Source organism: Pseudophryne corroboree, unplaced genomic scaffold (genome assembly GCF_028390025.1).
Source record: "Pseudophryne corroboree isolate aPseCor3 unplaced genomic scaffold, aPseCor3.hap2 scaffold_430, whole genome shotgun sequence".
Classification (NCBI taxonomy): domain Eukaryota; kingdom Metazoa; phylum Chordata; class Amphibia; order Anura; family Myobatrachidae; genus Pseudophryne; species Pseudophryne corroboree.
In genome coordinates, this window is record NW_026970062.1 from 344,003 (window position 1) to 364,824 (window position 20,822).

At 47.1% G+C, this 20,822-nt stretch overlaps 25 non-coding genes across 25 annotated transcripts; 7 read left to right on the forward strand and 18 right to left on the reverse strand.

Moving 5' to 3' along the window:
- Positions 1 to 145: 145 nt before the first annotated feature.
- LOC135026194 (U1 spliceosomal RNA) lies at positions 146 to 308 on the reverse strand. The gene has a single exon (XR_010222841.1). It is a non-coding gene; the product is annotated as a U1 spliceosomal RNA (small nuclear RNA).
- Positions 309 to 460: 152 nt separating this feature from the next.
- LOC135026282 (U1 spliceosomal RNA) lies at positions 461 to 624 on the reverse strand. Its single transcript, XR_010222922.1, has one exon. It is a non-coding gene; the product is annotated as a U1 spliceosomal RNA (small nuclear RNA).
- Positions 625 to 1,295: 671 nt separating this feature from the next.
- On the reverse strand, positions 1,296 to 1,458 carry LOC135026176 (U1 spliceosomal RNA). The gene has a single exon (XR_010222826.1). It is a non-coding gene; the product is annotated as a U1 spliceosomal RNA (small nuclear RNA).
- Positions 1,459 to 1,610: 152 nt separating this feature from the next.
- LOC135026261 (U1 spliceosomal RNA) lies at positions 1,611 to 1,774 on the reverse strand. The gene has a single exon (XR_010222901.1). It is a non-coding gene; the product is annotated as a U1 spliceosomal RNA (small nuclear RNA).
- A 674-nt stretch (positions 1,775 to 2,448) lies between these two features.
- LOC135026166 (U1 spliceosomal RNA) lies at positions 2,449 to 2,611 on the reverse strand. The gene has a single exon (XR_010222818.1). It is a non-coding gene; the product is annotated as a U1 spliceosomal RNA (small nuclear RNA).
- A 152-nt stretch (positions 2,612 to 2,763) lies between these two features.
- On the reverse strand, positions 2,764 to 2,927 carry LOC135026068 (U1 spliceosomal RNA). Its single transcript, XR_010222734.1, has one exon. It is a non-coding gene; the product is annotated as a U1 spliceosomal RNA (small nuclear RNA).
- Positions 2,928 to 3,601: 674 nt separating this feature from the next.
- LOC135026117 (U1 spliceosomal RNA) lies at positions 3,602 to 3,764 on the reverse strand. Its single transcript, XR_010222780.1, has one exon. It is a non-coding gene; the product is annotated as a U1 spliceosomal RNA (small nuclear RNA).
- Positions 3,765 to 3,913: 149 nt separating this feature from the next.
- On the reverse strand, positions 3,914 to 4,078 carry LOC135026161 (U1 spliceosomal RNA). The gene has a single exon (XR_010222814.1). It is a non-coding gene; the product is annotated as a U1 spliceosomal RNA (small nuclear RNA).
- Positions 4,079 to 4,748: 670 nt separating this feature from the next.
- On the reverse strand, positions 4,749 to 4,911 carry LOC135026102 (U1 spliceosomal RNA). The gene has a single exon (XR_010222766.1). It is a non-coding gene; the product is annotated as a U1 spliceosomal RNA (small nuclear RNA).
- Positions 4,912 to 5,063: 152 nt separating this feature from the next.
- On the reverse strand, positions 5,064 to 5,227 carry LOC135026083 (U1 spliceosomal RNA). The gene has a single exon (XR_010222748.1). It is a non-coding gene; the product is annotated as a U1 spliceosomal RNA (small nuclear RNA).
- A 972-nt stretch (positions 5,228 to 6,199) lies between these two features.
- On the reverse strand, positions 6,200 to 6,363 carry LOC135026147 (U1 spliceosomal RNA). The gene has a single exon (XR_010222800.1). It is a non-coding gene; the product is annotated as a U1 spliceosomal RNA (small nuclear RNA).
- A 674-nt stretch (positions 6,364 to 7,037) lies between these two features.
- On the reverse strand, positions 7,038 to 7,200 carry LOC135026198 (U1 spliceosomal RNA). The gene has a single exon (XR_010222844.1). It is a non-coding gene; the product is annotated as a U1 spliceosomal RNA (small nuclear RNA).
- Positions 7,201 to 7,352: 152 nt separating this feature from the next.
- LOC135026279 (U1 spliceosomal RNA) lies at positions 7,353 to 7,516 on the reverse strand. Its single transcript, XR_010222919.1, has one exon. It is a non-coding gene; the product is annotated as a U1 spliceosomal RNA (small nuclear RNA).
- Positions 7,517 to 8,187: 671 nt separating this feature from the next.
- Positions 8,188 to 8,350, reverse strand: LOC135026109 (U1 spliceosomal RNA). The gene has a single exon (XR_010222772.1). It is a non-coding gene; the product is annotated as a U1 spliceosomal RNA (small nuclear RNA).
- Positions 8,351 to 8,502: 152 nt separating this feature from the next.
- Positions 8,503 to 8,666, reverse strand: LOC135026158 (U1 spliceosomal RNA). The gene has a single exon (XR_010222811.1). It is a non-coding gene; the product is annotated as a U1 spliceosomal RNA (small nuclear RNA).
- Positions 8,667 to 9,340: 674 nt separating this feature from the next.
- LOC135026180 (U1 spliceosomal RNA) lies at positions 9,341 to 9,503 on the reverse strand. Its single transcript, XR_010222830.1, has one exon. It is a non-coding gene; the product is annotated as a U1 spliceosomal RNA (small nuclear RNA).
- A 152-nt stretch (positions 9,504 to 9,655) lies between these two features.
- Positions 9,656 to 9,819, reverse strand: LOC135026270 (U1 spliceosomal RNA). The gene has a single exon (XR_010222910.1). It is a non-coding gene; the product is annotated as a U1 spliceosomal RNA (small nuclear RNA).
- Positions 9,820 to 9,963: 144 nt separating this feature from the next.
- Positions 9,964 to 10,079, forward strand: LOC135026237 (U5 spliceosomal RNA). Its single transcript, XR_010222878.1, has one exon. It is a non-coding gene; the product is annotated as a U5 spliceosomal RNA (small nuclear RNA).
- Positions 10,080 to 10,349: 270 nt separating this feature from the next.
- On the forward strand, positions 10,350 to 10,466 carry LOC135026254 (U5 spliceosomal RNA). Its single transcript, XR_010222895.1, has one exon. It is a non-coding gene; the product is annotated as a U5 spliceosomal RNA (small nuclear RNA).
- Positions 10,467 to 10,752: 286 nt separating this feature from the next.
- Positions 10,753 to 10,865, forward strand: LOC135026253 (U5 spliceosomal RNA). The gene has a single exon (XR_010222894.1). It is a non-coding gene; the product is annotated as a U5 spliceosomal RNA (small nuclear RNA).
- Positions 10,866 to 16,427: 5,562 nt separating this feature from the next.
- On the reverse strand, positions 16,428 to 16,590 carry LOC135026238 (U1 spliceosomal RNA). The gene has a single exon (XR_010222879.1). It is a non-coding gene; the product is annotated as a U1 spliceosomal RNA (small nuclear RNA).
- A 144-nt stretch (positions 16,591 to 16,734) lies between these two features.
- LOC135026222 (U5 spliceosomal RNA) lies at positions 16,735 to 16,850 on the forward strand. The gene has a single exon (XR_010222863.1). It is a non-coding gene; the product is annotated as a U5 spliceosomal RNA (small nuclear RNA).
- A 270-nt stretch (positions 16,851 to 17,120) lies between these two features.
- On the forward strand, positions 17,121 to 17,236 carry LOC135026251 (U5 spliceosomal RNA). Its single transcript, XR_010222892.1, has one exon. It is a non-coding gene; the product is annotated as a U5 spliceosomal RNA (small nuclear RNA).
- A 286-nt stretch (positions 17,237 to 17,522) lies between these two features.
- On the forward strand, positions 17,523 to 17,638 carry LOC135026214 (U5 spliceosomal RNA). Its single transcript, XR_010222856.1, has one exon. It is a non-coding gene; the product is annotated as a U5 spliceosomal RNA (small nuclear RNA).
- A 275-nt stretch (positions 17,639 to 17,913) lies between these two features.
- LOC135026242 (U5 spliceosomal RNA) lies at positions 17,914 to 18,029 on the forward strand. The gene has a single exon (XR_010222883.1). It is a non-coding gene; the product is annotated as a U5 spliceosomal RNA (small nuclear RNA).
- The last annotated feature ends 2,793 nt before the right edge of the window (positions 18,030 to 20,822 follow it).

Genomic DNA, 20,822 nt, shown 5'->3' on the forward strand with positions numbered 1-20,822 from the left:
TAGTTTGCATTGTGCGTTGGAAGGCACAAAGTAAGCAGACGGGAGAAGTCAGGATAGTGCACAAGGGCATAGAAGGGAGCGGCTCAAGAAAAGAGAAGTGGAAACAGACAGCAAACTAGGCTGGAGAGAGACCTGAGACAAAGAGATCTGAATTATACGAGAGCCGACCAGAGGAAACACAAATTATGTAATCAAGTGTCCCACATTTGGGGAAATCGTAGGAGCAGCACACCCAGAGTGCATTGGGTGAGCCTTGCCCTGGGAGAAGCACCTTCCTGATCATAGTATCTCACCTGGCAGGTAAGTAGGAGTTGGGCTAGAGCTGGGGAGGGTCGCTGTTCGGGCACCCCCCTGTCAAGTGAAGGAGATCCAACTGAGGCAGCACAAGGAAACTCTCGAAAAAAGAACAAGGCTAGAGGAAGATCTGAGACAAAGAAATCTGACTTTTACCAGAGCTGACCAGAGGAAAGCACAAACACAGTCCCCCACTACCACAAATAATGCAGTCGAGTTTCCCACATTTGGGGAAATCACAGGGGTCAGCATACCCAGAATGCAATGAATGAACTTCACCCTGGGAGAACAATCTTCATGACAATTGTATCTCCTATGCAAAATAAGTATGATTTGGGATAGGGCTGGGGAGGGCCGCTGCTCAGGCACATCTCTGTCAAGTAAAGGAGATTCAACTGAGGCAGCACAAGGGAACTCTCATCTGGGGACAACAACTGCAGGGAGAACACATATTTTCAGATGAACATGGGAGAGCAGAAGGCTGCCTAATACTGAAGCACCCCCAAACAACAAACCAAATGCAACAACTAGTACAAGCATTCCTGGGAAAAGGTCTGCAGAAGACGGATTTGCATACGGTGATGTCATCCAAGCAGTGGGCCAAAGTTGGCTGGAACCCTCATCTGCATATGAAAAGAGAAAAGGGGTATGCAGGGCATGGCGGCCTTTTGCGGCGCTTGGATGACCCTTAGTTAGCATTAAACACCTCCACCCTCCATCGGTGTGGGGCTCATGTTGGCTATGCCCCAGCCCCTGAAGCATTCAAGCTGATTTCTTGCAGCAGCTGGGCACTGTAACAGCTCCAGAGCTGCTCTGTAAGGCAAGTAAAAGGGTGTTGGCCCTGCAGCACTACCTGTAGTTTGCATTGTGCGTTGGAAGGCACAAAGTAAGCAGACAGGTGAAGTCAGGAGAGTGCACAAGGGCATAGAAGGCAGCGGCTCAAGAAAAGAGAAGTGGAAACAGACAGCAAACTAGGCTGGAGAGAGACCTGAGACAAAGAGATCTGAATTATACGAGAGCCGACCAGGGGAAACACAAATTATGCAGTCAAGTTTCCCACATTTGGGGAAATCACAGGAGCAGCACACCCAGAGTGCAATGGGTGAGCCTTGCCCTGGGAGAAGCACCTTCATGATCATAGTATCTCACCTGGCAGGTATGTAGGAGTTGGGCTAGAGCTGGGGAGGGTCGCTGCTCGGGTACCCCCCTGTCAAGTGAAGGAGATCAAACTGAGGCAGCACAATGGAACTCTCGAAAGAAGAACAAGGCTAGAGGAAGATCTGAGACAAAGAAATCTGACTTTTACCAGAGCTGACCAGAGGAAAACACAAACACAGTCCCCCACTACCACAAATAATGCAGTTGAGTTTCCCACATTTGGGGAAATCACAGGGGTCAGCATACCCAGAATGCAATGAATGAACCTCACCCTGGGAGAACAATCTTTATGACCATGGTATCTCCTATGCAAAATAAGTATGATTTGGGATAGGGCTGGGGAGGGCCGCTGCTCAGGCACATCTCTGTCAAGTAAAGGAGATTCAACTGAGGCAGCACAAGGGAACTCTCATCTGGGGACAACAACTGCAGGGAGAACACATATTTTCAGATGAACATGGGAGAGCAGAAGGCTGCCTAATACTGAAGCACCCCCAAACAACAAACCAAATGCAACAACTAGTGCAAGCATTCCTGGGGGAAGGCCTGCAGCAGATAGATTTGCATATGGTGATGTCATCCAAGCAGTGGGTCAAAGTTGGCTTCAACCCTCGTCTGCATATGAAAAGAGAAAAGGGGCGTGCAGGGCATGGTGGCCTTTTGCGGCACTTGGCTGACCCCTAGTTTGCATTAAACACCTCCACCCTCCTTCGGTGTGGGGCTCATGTTGGCTATGCCCCAGCCCCTGAAGCATTCAAGCTGATTTCTTGCAGCAGCTGGGCACTGTAACAGCTCCAGAGCTGCTCTGTAAGGCAAGTAAAAGGGTGTGGGCCCTGCAGCACTACCTGTTGTTCGCATTGTGCGTTGGAAGGCACAAAGTAAGCAGAAAGGAGGAGAAGTCAGGATAGTGCGCAAGGGCATAGAAGGGAGCGGCTCAAGAAAAGAGAAGTGGAAACAGACAGCAAACTAGGCTGGAGAGAGACCTGAGACAAAGATATCTGAATTATACGAGACCTGACCAGGGGAAACACAAATTATGCAGTCAAGTTTCCCACATTTGGGGAAATCGCAGGAGCAGCACACCCAGAGTGCAATGGGTGAGCCTTGCCCTTGGAGAAGCACCTTCATGATCATAGTATCTCACCTGGCAGGTAAGTAGGAGTTGGGCTAGAGCTGGGGAGGGTCGCTGCTCGGGCACCCCCCTGTCAAGTGAAGGAGATCCAACTGAGGCAGCACAAAGGAACTCTCGAAAGAAGAACAAGGCTAGAGGAAGATCTGAGACAAAGAAATCTGACTTTTACCAGAGCTGACCAGAGGAAAGCACAAACACAGTCCACCACTACCACAAATAATGCAGTCGAGTTTCCCACATTTGGGGAAATCACAGGGGTCAGCATACCCAGAGTGCAATGAATGAACCGCACCCTGGGAGAACAATCTTCATAACAATGGTATCTCCTATGCAAAATAAGTATGATTTGGGATATGGCTGCGGAGGGCCGCTGCTCAGGCACATCTCTGTCAAGTAAAGGAGATTCAACTGAGGCAGCACAAGGGAACTCTCATCTGGGGACAACAACTGCAGGGAGAACACATATTTTCAGATGAACATGGGAGGGCAGAAGGCTGCCTAATACTGAAGCACCCCCAAACAACAAACCAAATGCAACAACTAGTGCAAGCATTCCTGGGGGAAGGCCTGCAGCAGATAGATTTGCATATGGTGATGTCATCCAAGCAGTGGGTCAAAGTTGGCTTCAACCCTCGTCTGCATATGAAAAGAGAAAAGAGGCGTGCAGGGCATGGTGGCCTTTTGCAGCACTTGGCTGACCCCTAGTTTGCATTAAACACCTCCACCCTCCTTCGGTGTGGGGCTCATGTTGGCTATGCCCCAGCCCCTGAAGCATTCAAGCTGATTTCTTGCAGCAGCTGGGCACTGTAACAGCTCCAGAGCTGCTCTGTAAGGCAAGTAAAAGGGTGTGGGCCCTGCAGCACTACCTGTAGTTCGCATTGTGCGTTGGAAGGCACAAAGTAAGCAGAAAGGAGGAGAAGTCAGGATAGTGCGCAAGGGCATAGAAGGGAGCGGCTCAAGAAAAGAGAAGTGGAAACAGACAGCAAACTAGGCAGGAGAGAGACCTGAGACAAAGAGATCTGAATTATACGAGACCTGACCAGGGGAAACACAAATTATGCAGTCAAGTTTCCCACATTTGGGGAAATCGCAGGGGCAGCACACCCAGAGTGCAATGGGTGAGCCTTGCCCTGGGAGAAGCACCTTCATGATCATAGTATCTCACCTGGCAGGTAAGTAGGAGTTGGGCTAGAGCTGGGGAGGGTCGCTGCTCGGGCACCCCCCTGTCAAGTGAAGGAGATCCAACTGAGGCAGCACAAGGAAACTCTCGAAAGAAGAACAAGGCTAGAGGAAGATCTGAAACAAAGAAATCTGACTTTTACCAGAGATCAGAGGAAAACACAAACACAGTCCCCCACTACCAACAAATAAAGCAGTCACGTTTCCCACATTTGGGGAAATCACAGGGGTCAGCATACCCAGAATGCAATGAATGAACCTCACCCTGGGAGAGTAATCTTCATGACCATGGTATCTCCTATGCAAAATAAGTATGATTTGGGATAGGGCTGGGGAGGGCCGCTGCTCATGCACATCTCTGTCAAGTAAAGGAGATTCAACTGAGGCAGCACAAGGGAACTCTCATCTGGGGACAACAACTGCAGGGAGAACACATATTTTCAGATGAACATGGGAGGGCAGAAGGCTGCCTAATACTGAAGCACCCCCAAACAACAAACCAAATGCAACAACTAGTGCAAGCATTCCTGGGGGAAGTTCTGCAGAAGACGGATTTGCATACGGTGATGTCATCCAAGCAGTGGGTCAAAGTTGGCTTCAACCCTCATCTGCATATGAAAAGAGAAAAGGGGCGTGCAGGGCATGGCGGCCTTTTGCGGTGCTTGGATGACCCCTAGTTCGCATTAAACACCCCACCCTCCTTTGGTGTGGGGCTCATGTTGGCCATGCCCCATCCCCTGAAGCATTCAAGCTGATTTATTGCAGCAGCTGGGCACTGTAACAGCTCCAGAGCAGCTCTGAACGGCAAGTAAAAGGGTGTGGGCCCTGCAGCACTACCTGTAGTTTGCATTGTGCATTGGAAGGCACAAAGTAAGCAGACGGGAGAAGTCAGGATAGTGCGCAAGGGCATAGAAGGGAGCGGCTCAAGAAAAGAGAAGTTGAAACAGACAGCAAACTAGGCTGGAGAGAGACCTGAGACAAAGAGATCTGAATTATACGAGAGCCGACCAGGGGAAACACAAATTATGCAGTCAAGTTTCCCACATTTGGGGAAATCGCAGGAGCAGCACACCCAGAGTGCAATGGGTGAGCCTTGCCCTGGGAGAAGCACCTACATGATCATAGTATCTCACCTGCCAGGTAAGTAGAAGTTGGGCTAGAGCTGGGGAGGGTCGCTGCTCGGGTACCCCCCTGTCAAGTGAAGGAGATCCAACTGAGGCAGCACAAGGGAACTCTCGAAAGAAGAACAAGGCTAAAGGAAGATCTGAGACAAAGAAATCTGACTTTTACCAGAGCTGACCAGAGGAAAGCACAAACACAGTCCCCCACTACCACAAATAAAGCAGTCGAGTTTCCCACATTTTGGGAAATCACAGGGGTCAGCATACCCAGAATGCAATGAATGAACCTCACCGTGGGAGAACAATCTTCATGACCATGGTATCTCCTATGCAAAATAAGTATGATTTGGGATAGGGCTGGGGAGGGCCGCTGCTCAGGCACATCTCTGTCAAGTAAAGGAGATTCAACTGAGGCAGCACAAGGGAACTCTCATCTGGGGACAACAACTGCAGGGAGAACACATATTTTCAGATGAACATGGGAGGGGAGAAGGCTGCCTAATACTGAAGCACCCCCAAACAACAAACCAAATGCATCAACTAGTGCAAGCATTCCTGGGGGAAGGCCTGCAGCAGATGGATTTGCATACGGTGATGTCATCCAAGCAGTGGGTCAAAGTTGGCTTCAACCCTCGTCTGCATATGAAAAGAGAAAAGGGGCGTGCAGGGCATGGCGGCCTTTTGCGGCGCTTGGATGACCCCTAGTTCGCATTAAACACCTCCACCCTCCTTCGGTGTGGGGCTCATGTTGGCTATGCCCCAGCCCCTGAAGCATTCAAGCTGATTTCTTGCAGCAGCTGGGCACTGTAACAGCTCCAGAGCTGCTCTGTACGGCAAGTAAAAGGGTGTGGGCCCTGCAGCACTACCTGTAGTTTGCATTGTGCATTGGAAGGCACAAAGTAAGCAGACAGGAGGAGAAGTCAGGATAGTGCACAAGGGTATAAAAGGGAGGGGCTCATGAAAAAAGAAGTGGAAACAGACAGCAAACTAGGCTGGAGAGAGACCTGAGACAAAGAGATCTGAATTATACGAGAGCCGACCAGGGGAAACACAAATTATGCAGTCAAGCTTCCCACATTTGGGGAAATCAGAGTGCAATGGGTGAGCCTTGCCCTGGGAGAAGCACCTTCATGATCATAGTATCTCACCTGGCAGGTAAGTAGGAGTTGGGCTAGAGCTGGGGAGGGTCGCTGCTCGGGCACCCCCCTGTCAAGTGAAAGAGATCCAACTGAGGCAGCACAAGGAAACTCTCGAAAGAAGAACAAGGCTAGAGGAAGATCTGAGACAAATAAATCTGACTTTTACCAGAGCTGACCAGAGGAAAGCACAAACACAGTCCCCCACTACCACAAATAATGCAGTCGAGTTTCCCACATTTGGGGAAATCACAGGGGTCAGCATACCCAGAATGCAATGAATGAACCTCACCCTGGGAGAACAATCTTCATGACCATGGTATCTCCTATGCAAAATAAGTATGATTTGGGATAGGGCTGGGGAGGGCCGCTGCTCAGGCACATCTCTGTCAAGTAAAGGAGATTCAACTGAGGCAGCACAAGGGAACTCTCATCTGGGGACAACAACTGCAGGGAGAACACATATTTTCAGATGAACATGGGAGGGCAGAAGGCTGCCTAATACTGAAGCACCCCCAAACAACAAACCAAATGCAACAACTAGTGCAAGCATTCCTGGGGGAAGGCCTGCAGCAGATGGATTTGCATACGGTGATGTCATCCAAGCAGTGGGTCAAAGTTGGCTTCAACCCTCGTCTGCATATGAAAAGAGAAAAGGGGCGTGCAGGGCATGGCGGCCTTTTGCAGTGCTTGGATGACCCCTAGTTCACATTAAACACCTCCACCCTCCTTCGGTGTGGGGCTCATGTTGGCTGTGCCCCAGCCCCTGAAGCATTCAAGCTGATTTCTTGCAGTAGCTGGGCACTGTAACAGCTCCAGAGCTGCTCTGTACGGCAAGTAAAAGGGTGTGGGCCCTACAGCACTACCTGTAGTTTGCATTGTGCATTGGAAGGCACAAAGTAAGCAGACAGGAGGAGAAGTCAGGATAGTGCACAAGGGTATAAAAGGGAGGGGCTCATGAAAAAAGAAGTGGAAACAGACAGCAAACTAGGCTGGAGAGAGACCTGAGACAAAGAGATCTGAATTATACGAGAGCCGACCAGGGGAAACACAAATTATGCAGTCAAGCTTCCCACATTTGGGGAAATCGCAGGGGCACCACACCCAGAGTGCAATGGGTGAGCCTTGCCCTGGGAGAAGATCCTTCATGATCATAGTATCTCACCTGGCAAGTAAGTAGGAGTTGGGCTAGAGCTGGGGAGGGTCGCTGCTCGGGCACCCCCCTGTCAAGTTAAAGAGATCCAACTGAGGCAGCACAAGGGAACTCTCGAAAGAAGAACAAGGCTAGAGGAAGATCTGAGACAAAGAAATCTGACTTTTACCAGAGCTGTCCAGAGGAAAGCACAAACACAGTCCCCCACTGCCACAAATAATGCAGTCGAGTTTCCCACATTTGGGGAAATCACAGGGGTCAGCATACCCAGAATGCAATGAATGAACCTCACCCTGGGAGAACAATCTTCATGACCATGGTATCGCCTATGCAAAATAAGTATGATTTGGGATAGGGTTGGGGAGGGCCGCTGCTCAGGCACATCTCTGTCAAGTAAAGGAGATTCAACTGAGGCAGCACAAGGGAACTCTCATCTGGGGACAACAACTGCAGGGAGAACACATATTTTCAGATAAACATGGGAGGGCAGAAGGCTGCCTAATACTGAAGCACCCCCAAACAACAAACCAAATGCAACAACTAGTACAAGCATTCCTGGGGGAAGGCCTGCAGCAGATGGATTTGCATATAGTGATGTCATCCAAGCAGTGGGTCAAAGTTGGCTTCAACCCTCGTCTGCATATGAAAAGAGAAAAGGGGCGTGCAGGGCATGGCGGCCTTTTGCGGCGCTTGGATGACCCCTAGTTCGCATTAAACACCTCCACCCTCCTTCGGTGTGGGGCTCATGTTGGCTATGCCCCAGCCCCTGAAGCATTCAAGCTGATTTCTTGCAGCAGCTGGGCACTGTAACAGCTCCAGAGCTGCTCTGAACGGCAAGTAAAAGGGTGTGGGCCCTGCAGCACTACCTGTAGTTTGCATTGTGCATTGGAAGGCACAAAGTAAGCAGACGGGAGAAGTCAGGATAGTGCGCAAGGGCATAGTAGGGAGCGGCTCAAGAAAAGAGAAGTTGAAACAGACAGCAAACTAGGCTGGAGAGAGACCTGAGACAAAGAGATCTGAATTATACGAGAGCCGACCAGGGGAAACACAAATTATGCAGTCAAGTTTCCCACATTTGGGGAAATCGCAGGAGCAGCACACCCAGAGTGCAATGGGTGAGCCTTGCCCTGGGAGAGGCACCTACATGATCATAGTATCTCACCTGCCAGGTAAGTAGAAGTTGGGCTAGAGCTGGGGAGGGTCGCTGCTCGGGTACCCCCCTGTCAAGTGAAGGAGATTCAACTGAGGCAGCACAAGGGAACTCTCGAAAGAAGAACAAGGCTAGAGGAAGATCTGAGACAAATAAATCTGACTTTTACCAGAGCTGACCAGAGGAAAGCACAAACACAGTCCCCCACTACCACAAATAATGCAGTCGAGTTTCCCACATTTGGGGAAATCACAGGGGTCAGCATACCCAGAATGCAATGAATGAACCTCACCCTGGGAGAACAATCTTCATGACCATGGTATCTCCTATGCAAAATAAGTATGATTTGGGATAGGGCTGGGGAGGGCCGCTGCTCAGGCACATCTCTGTCAAGTAAAGGAGATTCAACTGAGGCAGCACAAGGGAACTCTCATCTGGGGACAACAACTGCAGGGAGAACACATATTTTCAGATGAACATGGGAGGGCAGAAGGCTGCCTAATAATGAAGCACCCCCAAACAACAAACCAAATGCAACAACTAGTGCAAGCATTCCTGGGGGAAGGCCTGCAGCAGATGGATTTGCATACGGTGATGTCATCCAAGCAGTGGGTCAAAGTTGGCTTCAACCCTCGTCTGCATATGAAAAGAGAAAAGGGGCGTGCAGGGCATAGCGGCCTTTTGCGGCGCTTGGATGACCCCTAGTTCGCATTAAACACCTCCACCCTCCTTCGGTGTGGGGCTCATGTTGGCTATGCCCCAGCCCCTGAAGCATTCAAGCTGATTTCTTGCAGCAGCTGGGCACTGTAACAGCTCCAGAGCTGCTCTGTACGGCAAGTAAAAGGGTGTGGGCCCTGCAGCACTACCTGTAGTTTGCATTGTGCATTGGAAGGCACAAAATAAGCAGACAAGAGGAGAAGTCAGGATAGTGCACAAGGGTATAAAAGGGAGGGGCTCATGAAAAAAGAAGTGGAAACAGACAGCAAACTAGGCTGGAGAGAGACCTGAGACAAAGAGATCTGAATTATACGAGAGCCGACCAGGGGAAACACAAATTATGCAGTCAAGCTTCCCACATTTGGGGAAATCGCAGGGGCACCACACCCAGAGTGCAATGGGTGAGCCTTGCCCTGGGAGAAGCACCTTCATGATCATAGTATCTCACCTGGCAGGTAAGTAGGAGTTGGGCTAGAGCTGGGGAGGGTCGCTACTCGGGCACCCCCCTGTCAAGTGAAAGAGATCCAACTTAGGCAGCACAAGGGAACTCTCGAAAGAAGAACAAGGCTAGAGGAAGATCTGAGACAAATAAATCTGACTTTTACCAGAGCTGACTAGAGGAAAGCACAAACACAGTCCCCCACTACCACAAATAATGCAGTCGAGTTTCCCACATTTGGGGAAATCACAGGGGTCAGCATACCCAGAATGCAATGAATGAACCTCACCCTGGGAGAACAATCTTCATGACCATGGTATCGCCTATGCAAAATAAGTATGATTTGGGATAGGGCTGGGGAGGGCCGCTGCTCAGGCACATCTCTGTCAAGTAAAGGAGATTCAGCTGAGGCAGCACAAGGGAACTCTCATCTGGGGACAACAACTGCAGGGAGAACACATATTTTCAGATAAAAATCTTGGTCATGCTCTGGTTTCTCTTCAGAACGAACAAATCTTTCGCCTCTTACTAAAGATTTCCGTGGAGAGGAGCAAAACCGAGTTTTATCTCAATTTTTGCATGCCCCTTCTTTTTGGGGTTTCTTTTACCGGTTTAAAGATAGAATGAGTGTGCTTTAATGTAAGCTCATTTGCATAGAAATGACAGTAAATGTTTATTTATGTTCAAACAGAACTTTCTTGACCATGCTACTTGCTTTAAAGATCTGGGAGCACATGGAATACAGTACAAACCATGCTTATAGCAAGGAGAAGCCAGGTGAGAAATCTGCTTTCTTTCAAATTGGGCGCTCACTTTGATCTGAATGAGGACTGCTGGCACAGCACTCAGGCGACAGGTGGAATCTTGGTCATGCTCTGGTTTCTCTTCAGAATGAACAAATCTTTCGCCTTTTATTAAAGATTATCCGTGGAGAGGAGCAAAACTGAGTTTTATCTCAATTTTTGCATGCCCCATATTATTGGGGTTTCTTTTATCAGTTTAAAGACAGAACGAGTGTGCTTTCTTGTTAGCTTTAATGTAAGTTTATTTGCATAACAATGACAATAAATGTCTGTTTCTTTTCAAGCAGAACTTTCTTGACCATACTAATTGCTTGAAAGATCTGGGAGCACATGGAAAAGAGTACAAACCATGTTTATAGCAAGGGGAAGCCTGGTGAGAAATCTGCTTTCTTTCTTTCAAATTGGGTGCTCACTTTGAGCTGAATGAGGACTGCTGGCATGGCACTCAGGCGACAGGTGGAATCTTGGTCATGCTCTGGTTTCTCTTCAGAACGAACAAATCTTTCGCCTTTTACTAAAGATTTCCGTGGAGAGGAGCAAAACTGAGTTTTATCTCAATTTTTGCATGCCCCATATCATACCTCCCAACTGTCCCGATTTTCGCGGGACAGTCCCATTTTTTGGGGACTGTCCCGCTGTCCCACCTGCGGGCCGCAGTGTCCCGCGGTGGGGAGGACAGTTGGGAGGCTCTGCCTGTCGCTGCCCTGCTTAGCAGAGCAGCGGTGAATAGTCGCTGTGCGCACAGCGTCTATTCACTGAAGTCAGAGGGAGAGGTGGCATGCCAGCGGCTCACAGAGCGCTGGGCATGCCCCCTCAGTGCCGAAAACGGGGGCGTGACTCGCGATCGCGGGTCCTCCCGCGAAGCCATGCCCCTTTTTACTTAGGCCACGCCCTTTTTGGGAGCGCGTGCGACTTCGCCGCGCGTGTGTCCCTCTTTGCGAGCCGACAAAGTTGGGAGGTATGCCCATATTATTGGGGTTTCTTTTATCAGTTTAAAGACAGAACGAGTGTGCTTTCTGGTTAGCTTTAATGTAAGTTTATTTGCATAACAATGACAGTAAATGTTTGTTTCTTTTCAAACAGAACTTTCTTGACCATGCTACTTGCTTGAAAGATCTGGGAGCACATGGAAAACAGTACAAACCATGCAGTATCACAAGAGCCTTTATTTGATCTTTCATGAAGATAGAGCAGAATTGAGGACACGTCAACAATTTCTGCCGAAGGTGGTTCATCTTTCCACATGGTGCCTTTGGCCACTGACACCTTCGTTGAGTCAAAGTCTCTGGCTGTGGTCAGAACTTTGAAAATTTATGTCACCAGAACGGTTCAGATTAGGAAAACAGAGGCTCTGTTTGTCCTGTATGCTCCCAACAGGATTGGGTGTCCTGCTTCCATGTAGACCATTATGCGCTGGATCTGTGGTAAGATTCAGCATGCTCATTCCATGGCAGGATTGCCGTTACTGAATTAGGTGAAGACCCATTCTACTAGAAAGGTGGGTTCATCCTGGGCAGCTGGTCGGGGAGTCTCGGCATTGCAACTTTGCCGAGCAGCTATTTAGTAAACACTTTTGCTAAGTTTTACAAGTTTGATACCTTGGCCGATGATAACTTCAAGTTGGGTCATTCGGTGCTGCAGAGTCGTACGCACTCTTCCACCCGTTCAAGAGCTTTGGTATAACCCCATGGTTCTCATAGGTGTGCGCAGCACATTTTATTAGGGGGTGCCCCATCGGAGGGGTGTGTCTAGCACTGCCTTTTGGGCGTGTCTAGCACCATCTATTGACGGTCAACGCAATATAAAATATCCACCCTTGCACCAATCCTAATAAAGCAGATACATTTTCAGATGTTGTGGTGTGCACCAAACAAACACCCCTGATGGCACTCACTGCAATTACAGTGCTCCTCCTCAGCCTGGTCTGGCTCCTTCTCTCTTTCCCCTGCAAGCTGCAGCAGCTTACTTACAAGTCAGTCACTCACTGACACTGACAGTCGCAGACTAGTACTGCTGCTGCTGGAAAAAACGAGCTGCTGCTGAAAAAATGCTGCTGCAGACCGCCCGCCAGTATTGAATCTGTCTTCCTAAGAGGAACTCTGGCTGCATGCTGATCCTCATCATTGGCTGGCGTTGGCATAGCATAGAAGGAGAGAGGTGGGCTTGTGGCAGGTGTGACGGGTGGGCGTGCGAGCAGCATGATGTAATCACGTCACATCACGCTGTTTTTGTACATGGAGGTGGAGCCGGGAGTTTGAAAGCCGGTGGCAGTGGCACCCTTGATTAACCCAGGCGTCCGGTCAGTGATGCAGTCGACAGGGTGCAGCGTAGAGGGGACAGTGATCAGCCTGCTTGGCATCAGGCATGTGAGATCGGGGTGCCAGACATTAGGGGGTGCCTGTGCGCACCAGGCACCCCCCCTGCGCACACCTATGATGGTTCTTAATGTGACCCCAGCATCCTCTAGGTCGTATGAGAAAATAGGATTTTAATACCTACCGGTAAATCCTTTTCTCTTAGTCTGTAGAGGATGCTGGGCACCCGTCCCAGTCCATACTGTGTCTGCAGTTATTACTTGTGGTTATACACATGTTGTGTTATGGTTCTGGTCAGCTTTTTGCTGCAATTATTCATGCCGTTGGCTTGTGTTCTGTTGAATGCCACGTTCTGCGGCATGCTTAAGGTGTGAGCTGGTAAGATGCTCACCTTAGTTTAACAATAAATCCTTTCCTCGAAATGTCCGTCTCCATGGGCACAGTTCCTATAACTGGAGTCTGGAGGAGGGGCATAGAGGGAGGAGCCAGTTCACACCCTTTGATAGTCTTAAAGTGCCCATGTCTCTTGCGGATCCCGTCTATACCCCATGGTTCTTAATGTGACCCCAGCATCCTCTACGGACTAAGAGAAAAGGATGCCCTTGCGCACTATCCTGACTTCTCCTCCCGTCTGCTTACTTTGTGCCTTCCAACGCACAATGCAAACTACAGGTGGTGCTGCAGGGCCCACACCCTTTTACTTGCCTTACAGAACAGCTCTGGAGCTGTTACAGTGCCCAGCTGCTGCAAGAAATCAGCTTGAATGCTTCAGGGGATGGGGCATGGCCAACATGAGCCCCACACCAAAGGAGGGTGGGGGTGTTTAAAGAGAACTAGGGGTCATCCAAGCACTGCAAAAGGCCGCCATGCCCTGCACGCCCCTTTTCTCTTTTCATATGCAGATGAGGGTTCCAGCCAACTTTGGCCCACTGCTTGAATAACATCACTGTATGCAAATCCGTCTGCTGCAGACCTTCCCCCAGGAAGGCTTGTACTAGATGTTGCATATGGTTTGATATTTGATGGTGCTTCAGTATTAGGCAGCCTTCCGCCCTCCCATGTTCATCTGAAAAGATGTGGTCTCCCTGCAGTTGTTGTCCCCAGACGAGAGTTCCCTTGTGCTTCCTCAGTTGAATCTCCTTAACTTGACGGGGGAGGGGCTGCCCGAGCAGCCACCCTCCCCAGCCCTATCCCAACTCATACTTATTTTGCATATGAGATCTCTTGATCATGAAGATTGTTCTCACAGGGTGAGGTTCATCCATTATATTTTAAAATAGGAAGGTACAAATTACATATTTGAATTGCATTTATGTGCTGGATTCAAATGTCCCCCCACCCCCCATCCTTTCTCAATTGTGCCCGTCAGCAGCTATTCTAAGGTTGCTGCCAATGGGTGTGACACATTAATTTCTTCTGTGGGGTACACTGGACTCCACAAGGATTCACATTGGGGTGTAGAGTAGGATCTTGATCTGAGGCACCAACCGGCTCAAAGCTTTTGACTGTTCCCAAGATGCTCAGTGCATTCTCCTCTATAACCCCGCTTCCATGAACAGGGAGCTCAGTTTGTAGTTGGTGCCTTCAGTAGCAGGCCACTTAACAGGGGCCTGCCTCAGGCAGCCTATTCTTAGCTATAAATTTTGACAAGAAAAGAAGAACTTGTTTTATGAGAATCTACAAGGGCTGCAGCAGGCTAGGTCTAATAGACATCTTTACTGCAGCTTCATCACTCCCAGCGGCGCTGTATACTCCCGTGCCCTGGTTGCTGGGTCACTGCAGCGGAGGGTCCGGTTTCATCCTAAGGTCAGTCACACACACACCTCCCTTCCGGATCACGAGGCCGCTGATGAAGGGGAGCGTGGCCGTAGGGGGTGGACCGTGTGCGCACTGGCGTGGACACTGATTACTGGGCAGCCGCTCCACTAGCCACCAGGTACAGTTAAGGAGCACAGGTCTGGGGGTTTTTCTCCTATATTAACCCAATTTTGTACTGCCCGCAGCGCATTGTGATAGGTAATAGGGCCTGATTCAGGTTGGATTGCAATCACAATAAGCGATCCAACTGCAAAAATTGCTAAGAGCATACGCATGTGCCTGCATTTTCTGCGGCACCCCGCAGAGAATGCGATCGCCTCTGCCTGTCAATCGGGGCGGGGGGGGATAGGTGGGTCAGCAACACTCCATTTCCAAGTCAGGGACGGAGCGGTGCGGGGGCAAGGCTTCAAAATGGGGTCTGCAACGGAGTAGACACAGGGGGCGAGGTCACAGCGGCTGTATGACATCACATTCAGCCGCTGTGATCACAAAAATGCTGGCGGCTTCCTGCGCGCACATACAGTCTGCACCAGCAGGAGGCTACACCATTTTTTATGATCACGCTGAACTGCAGTGCGACTGCAATTACAGCATGGTCAAGAAGGGAGGCGTCATGCTGGGTGGCCATGCCCTTTCACTGTGCAGGAGCCAGCACCGCTCACACACTAGTCCCCGGGTGCAGCCCCCAACCTCCGGGACACCCGGAGCAACAAAATGTAGATTCAGGCCACCAGGCCACGCCCCTACCTATGAAACCATGCCTCCTTTTTACCATTGCGCTGCTTATCTGCGCGCACTGCATTACAATCTCCCTCGCCACCTCTCTGGGTGTCACCAGTGATAGTGACACCTCTGCCATGCTTGTAGCAGCTGGTCCTAAGATCTACGCCTCAAGCCCTGAGTGTTTGCCCTTGTGACTTGTTGATCATCATAGCGAAGCAGATGCTTACAGAAAACTGCAGGGGCTTAGATTGAAAATAAAAAAATTGATTGGTATAAGGTAGAGAGGAGCGGGTTCGGTTCTCCGAGAACCGAATTCCCCACGAACTCCACGTTGTTTACACTGGTCCGAGGCAGGCTCGGTTGTTCCCGCCTGACTCGCAAAACCTGAACAAGGGAAAATGTCATCATCCCGCTGTCGGATTCTCGCGAGATTCGGATTCCATATAAAGAGCTGCGCGTTGCCGCCATTTTTACTCGTGCATTGAAGAGAGAGCGGAATGGACGTGGCTATGTTCTCTCAGTGGAAATCTCAATATCAGTGCTCAGTATCAGTGGTTACTTATTGCTGCTCAGTAATACTAGTAGTGTGTCTCTCCTGCTCAGTGTCAGTTCTCAGTAGTATCCTCATCAGTGCTCAGTATCACTGCTCATTGTCTTGTGCTGCATTGTGGTGCTCAGCATACTACAGTACATTACTAATAGTCCAGTGCTGCATCTTGCTGCTCAGTGTCAGTTCTAGTATCCTCATCAGTGCTCACTATCACTGTTCATTGCATTTTGGTTTTCTGTATACTACAGTAACATAGTAATATAGTAACATATAGTAACATAGTTTTTGAGGTTGAATAGAGGCAAATTGCCCATCGTGTTCAACCTGTTTTAAGTTGTGATGATTCTACATACTTGCTGAATAATGTTTTATGACTAGTTAGCTACTATAACTCATGTTACCCCCGGATTAACCATGTTGATATTTTAAGTATTATAACCTTAGATAGCTTTTTCATTCAGAAATGTATCCATTCCTTTTTTAAATCCAATTACAGAGTCCGCCATTACCACCTTCCCTGGCAGGGAATTCCACATCCTGATTGCCCTAACAGTGAAGATCATAGTATCTCACCTGGCAGGTAAGTAGGAGTTGGGCTAGAGCTGTGGAGGATTGCTGCTCGGGCACCCCCTGTCAAGTGAAGGAGATCCAACTGAGGCAGCACAAGGGAACTCTCGAAAGAAGAACAAGGCTAGAGGAAGATCTGAGACAAAGAAATCTGACTTTTACCAGAGCTGACCAGAGGAAAGCACAAACACAGTCCCCCACTACCACAAATAATGCAGTCGAGTTTCCCACATTGGGGAAATCACAGGGGTCAGCATACCCAGAATGCAATGAATGAACCTCACCCTGGGAGAACAATCTTCATGACCATGGTATCTCCTATGCAAAATAAGTATGATTTGGGATAGGGCTGGGGAGGGCCGCTGCTCAGGCACATCTCTGTCAAGTAAAGGAGATTCAACTGAGGCAGCACAAGGGAACTCTCATCTGGGGACAACAACTGCAGGGAGAACACATATTTTCAGATGAAAATCTTGGTCATGCTCTGGCTTCTCTTCAGAACGAACAAATCTTTCGCCTTTTACTAAAGATTTCCGTGGAGAGGAGCAAAACTGAGTTTTACCTCAATTTTTGCATGCCCCATCTTTTTGGATTTTCTTTTATCGGTTTAAAGATAGAATGAGTGTGCTTTAATGAAAGCTCATTTGCATAGAAATTACAGTAAATGTTTGTTTCTTTTCAAACAGAACTTTCTTGACCATGCTACTTGCTTTAAAGATCTGGGAGCACATGGAATACAGTACAAACCATGCTTATAGCAAGGAGAAGCCAGGTGAGAAATCTGCTTTCTTTCAAATTGGGCGCTCACTTTGATCTGAATGAGGACTGCTGGCATGGCACTCAGGCGACAGGTGGAATCTTGGTCATGCTCTGGTTTCTCTTCAGAATTAACAAATCTTTCGCCATTTATTAAAGATTTCCGTGGAGAGGAGCAAAACTGAGTTTTATCTCAATTTTTGCATGCCCCATATTATTGGGGTTTCTTTTATCAGTTTAAGGACAGAATGAGTGTGCTTTCTTGTTGGCTTTAATGTAAGTTTATTTGTATAACAATGACAGTAAATGTCTGTTTCTTTTCAAACAGAACTTTCTTGACCATGCTACTTGCTTGAAAGATCTGGGAGCACATGGAAAAGAGTACAAACCATGCTTATAGCAAGGGGAAGCCTGGTGAGAAATCTGCTTTCTTTCTTTCAAATTGGGTGCTCACTTTGAGCTGAATGAGGACTGCTGGCATGGCACTCAGGCGACAGGTGGAATCTTGGTCATGCTCTGGTTTCTCTTCAGAACGAACAAATCTTTCGCCTTTTACTAAAGATTTCCGTGGAGAGGAGCAAAACTGAGTTTTATCTCAAATTTTGCATTCCCCATCTTATTGGGGTTTTATTTTATCTGTTTAAAGATAGAACGAGTGTGCTTTAATGTAAGCTCATTTGCATAGAAATGACAGTAAATGTTTGTTTCTTTTCAAACAGAACTTTCTTGACTATACTAATTGCTTGAAAGATCTGGGAACACATGGAAAAGAGTACAAACCATGTTTATAGCTAGGGGAAGCCTGGTGAGAAATCTGCTATCTTTCTTTCAAATTGGGTGCTCACTTTGAGTTCAATGAGAACTGCTGGCATGGCACTCAGGCGACAGGTGGAATCTTGGTCATGCTCTGGTTTCTCTTCAGAACGAACAAATATTTCGCCTTTTATTAAAGATTTCCGTGGAGAGGAGCAAAACTGAGTTTTATCTCAATTTTTGCATGCCCCATATTATTGGGGTTTCTTTTATCAGTTTAAAGACAGAACGAGTATGCTTTCTTGTTAGCTTTAATGTAAGTTGCCATAGATGCAGTGAAACACACGTGTAGGGCACGGCGTGTCCGCGTGTATTTGACTCATGTGAAATGTTATAAAACAAAAATATATGATTATGATGTTAGCTGTTAGTCTCCACTAATAGGGAATAGAAGCTGAGCTATAAGAAAGGAATACACTAGATATGATGTCACTTAGCAGATACAATGTCTAAAGTGCATACAGATAGCTACTAATAACTCTTGATAAGAAAGTATATCAGTGTGGGTATATTTATATGATGGGATATTGGGACTAGTGAATATATATCACTCCTTCTGTCCAGATTGGCAATAACCAGACAGTTATGATAAGAGTAGAGATGTCACATGGGCTGCTATAGATATTAATTTAATGCTGTATGTGTCATTTGTTACAAATGGATACATTTTCTATGAGTCAGCCTAGCAGCTGCATGTTCTAACAGAACACTATCCTCACACAGAATCTGCTAACCTTGAGATAACTAAATGACAGTGTGTAACAGTCTCTTTACTATAAGACTGTTACAAAGTAATATATATATTTGAAGTCAGTCTAGCAGCTGTGTGTTCCAGCAGTTTATAAGACAAAGAAAATCTCCTATTGTGGAATCTAGACACATGGGACTGCTGGCCTGTGTCATACTATTTCTATGTAATACCAGTAACATGTATATAACTGTTACATAATTGTTACAAATGGATAAATCTTTGAGTCAGCCTAGCAGCTGCATGTCCTAACAGGACACCATAAATCCTTTACAGTGTAACAAATTGATTGGTAACACTTAAAGGCTGGAGAGCAGTTATATGCCTTACTAGCATACTCAATATACCACATTATTACACCAGTTACCACGATTATTGACAGCGCATTTGATATATTATATTACCCTCACACTGAGTCTGTTTACCTTTAGATAACTAAGTGACCGAATATGTAACAGTTTCTCTATCATAAGACTGTTACAAAGTGAGATAGATATATTTGGAAGTCAGTCAAACAGCTGTGTGTTTCAGCGGTTTATAAGAAAATTCCTCATTGTGGAATCTGGACCACTAAGGGTTATTATATATATAGCACATGGAATTGCCACATCTCCCTATATGATAATTTCATTACACTGTAACATAATAAGAATTAACTCTTTAACAGTGTAAATAGAGAGTAATGAATCTCTGACACATGGAATATATTATTTCTTAGATGAATTGGATAAACCATTATGACAGACACTTTGCTTCCTAATAAGAATTGAGGTGGCTATACCTCTAAGGAAAGCATTATTGCCTACGCCTAGATCAGATTAAATAAGATCTGGCTGAATATATGAAGGAAGGTTGCTATTTATATGAGAATTGGAATTGCTATATTCCTTAAGGCAACCCCACCGATTGATATATGTTGTCAATTAAGTATATCTGAACGGCTATATCTGGACCAGATTTAATAAGATCTGGCTGATTATATGAAGGAGGGCTGCTATTTATATTGGAATTGCCATATTCCTTAAGGCAACCGCACCTGTTGGTATATCTCGCCAATTAACTATATCTAAACAGCTAAATTAAAGCTATTCATCATTTTTTTAGTTTGGATATTAATAAATATGATCTTTCCATGATGCATAGAGATTTCCCTATCAAGTGATTCCTTATCCGATATAGAAAGCTATCCCCCTGTGGTATTGAATTTAGGAATATAGTCTTAGGGGACACAGAGAAATAAGTGATCCCCATCTACCTAAGCACCCCACAAATTGGAGGTTAGCTTACCGGTTATACTCAATCACCCCCACAAATTCGCCAATGGGGATGGCTTCCCGGGAGGTAACCCCTATTGAGTGAAGGGAGTATATAGGATACGACCCAGTGGTACCTGACGACATAGATACTAACAGCTATTTAATAACATTACGCTAGAAAGTGATTATTAGCAACATATATATCTATATAAACAACCCCGCCAGGGTTGTGCCTTCAAAAATAATCACACACGGACACGCTTTTTAAACCTTTTTTTCACATCTCTTTATTCTTCTTATGCACATGTATGTTAGTTCTGTGATTTTAACCTTTATGTTTCACTGCAGTTTGGGATAATAATATTAATATTTATCCAATTTTAATACATACTTAATAAAGGTTATATTTTATGATTCATTCATTCTGTCCAGTGCGTCAACAGTGCAGATTTCTTCTTGTTTTTTCTCCCAAATTCTATAACAATGACAGTAAATGTTGTTTCTTTTCAAACAGAACTTTCTTGACCATGCTACTTGCTTGAAAGATCTGGGAGCACATGGAAAACAGTACAAACCATGCAGTATCTCAAGAGCCTTTATTTGATCTTTCATGAAGATAGAGCAGAATTGAGGACACGTCAACAATTTCTGCCGAAGGTGGTTCATCTTTCCACATGGTGCCTTTGGGCACTGACACCTTCGTTGAGTCAAAGTCTCTGGCTGTGGTCAGAACTTTGAAAATTTATGTCACCAGAACGGTTCAGATTAGGAAAACAGAGGCTCTGTTTGTCCTGTATGCTCCCAACAGGATTGGGTGTCCTGCTTCCATGTAGACCATTATGCGCTGGATCTGTGGTAAGATTCAGCATGCTCATTCCATGGCAGGATTGCCGTTACTGAATTAGGTGAAGACCCATTCTACTAGAAAGGTGGGTTCATCCTGGGCAGCTGGTCGGGGAGTCTCGGCATTGCAACTTTGCCGAGCAGCTATTTA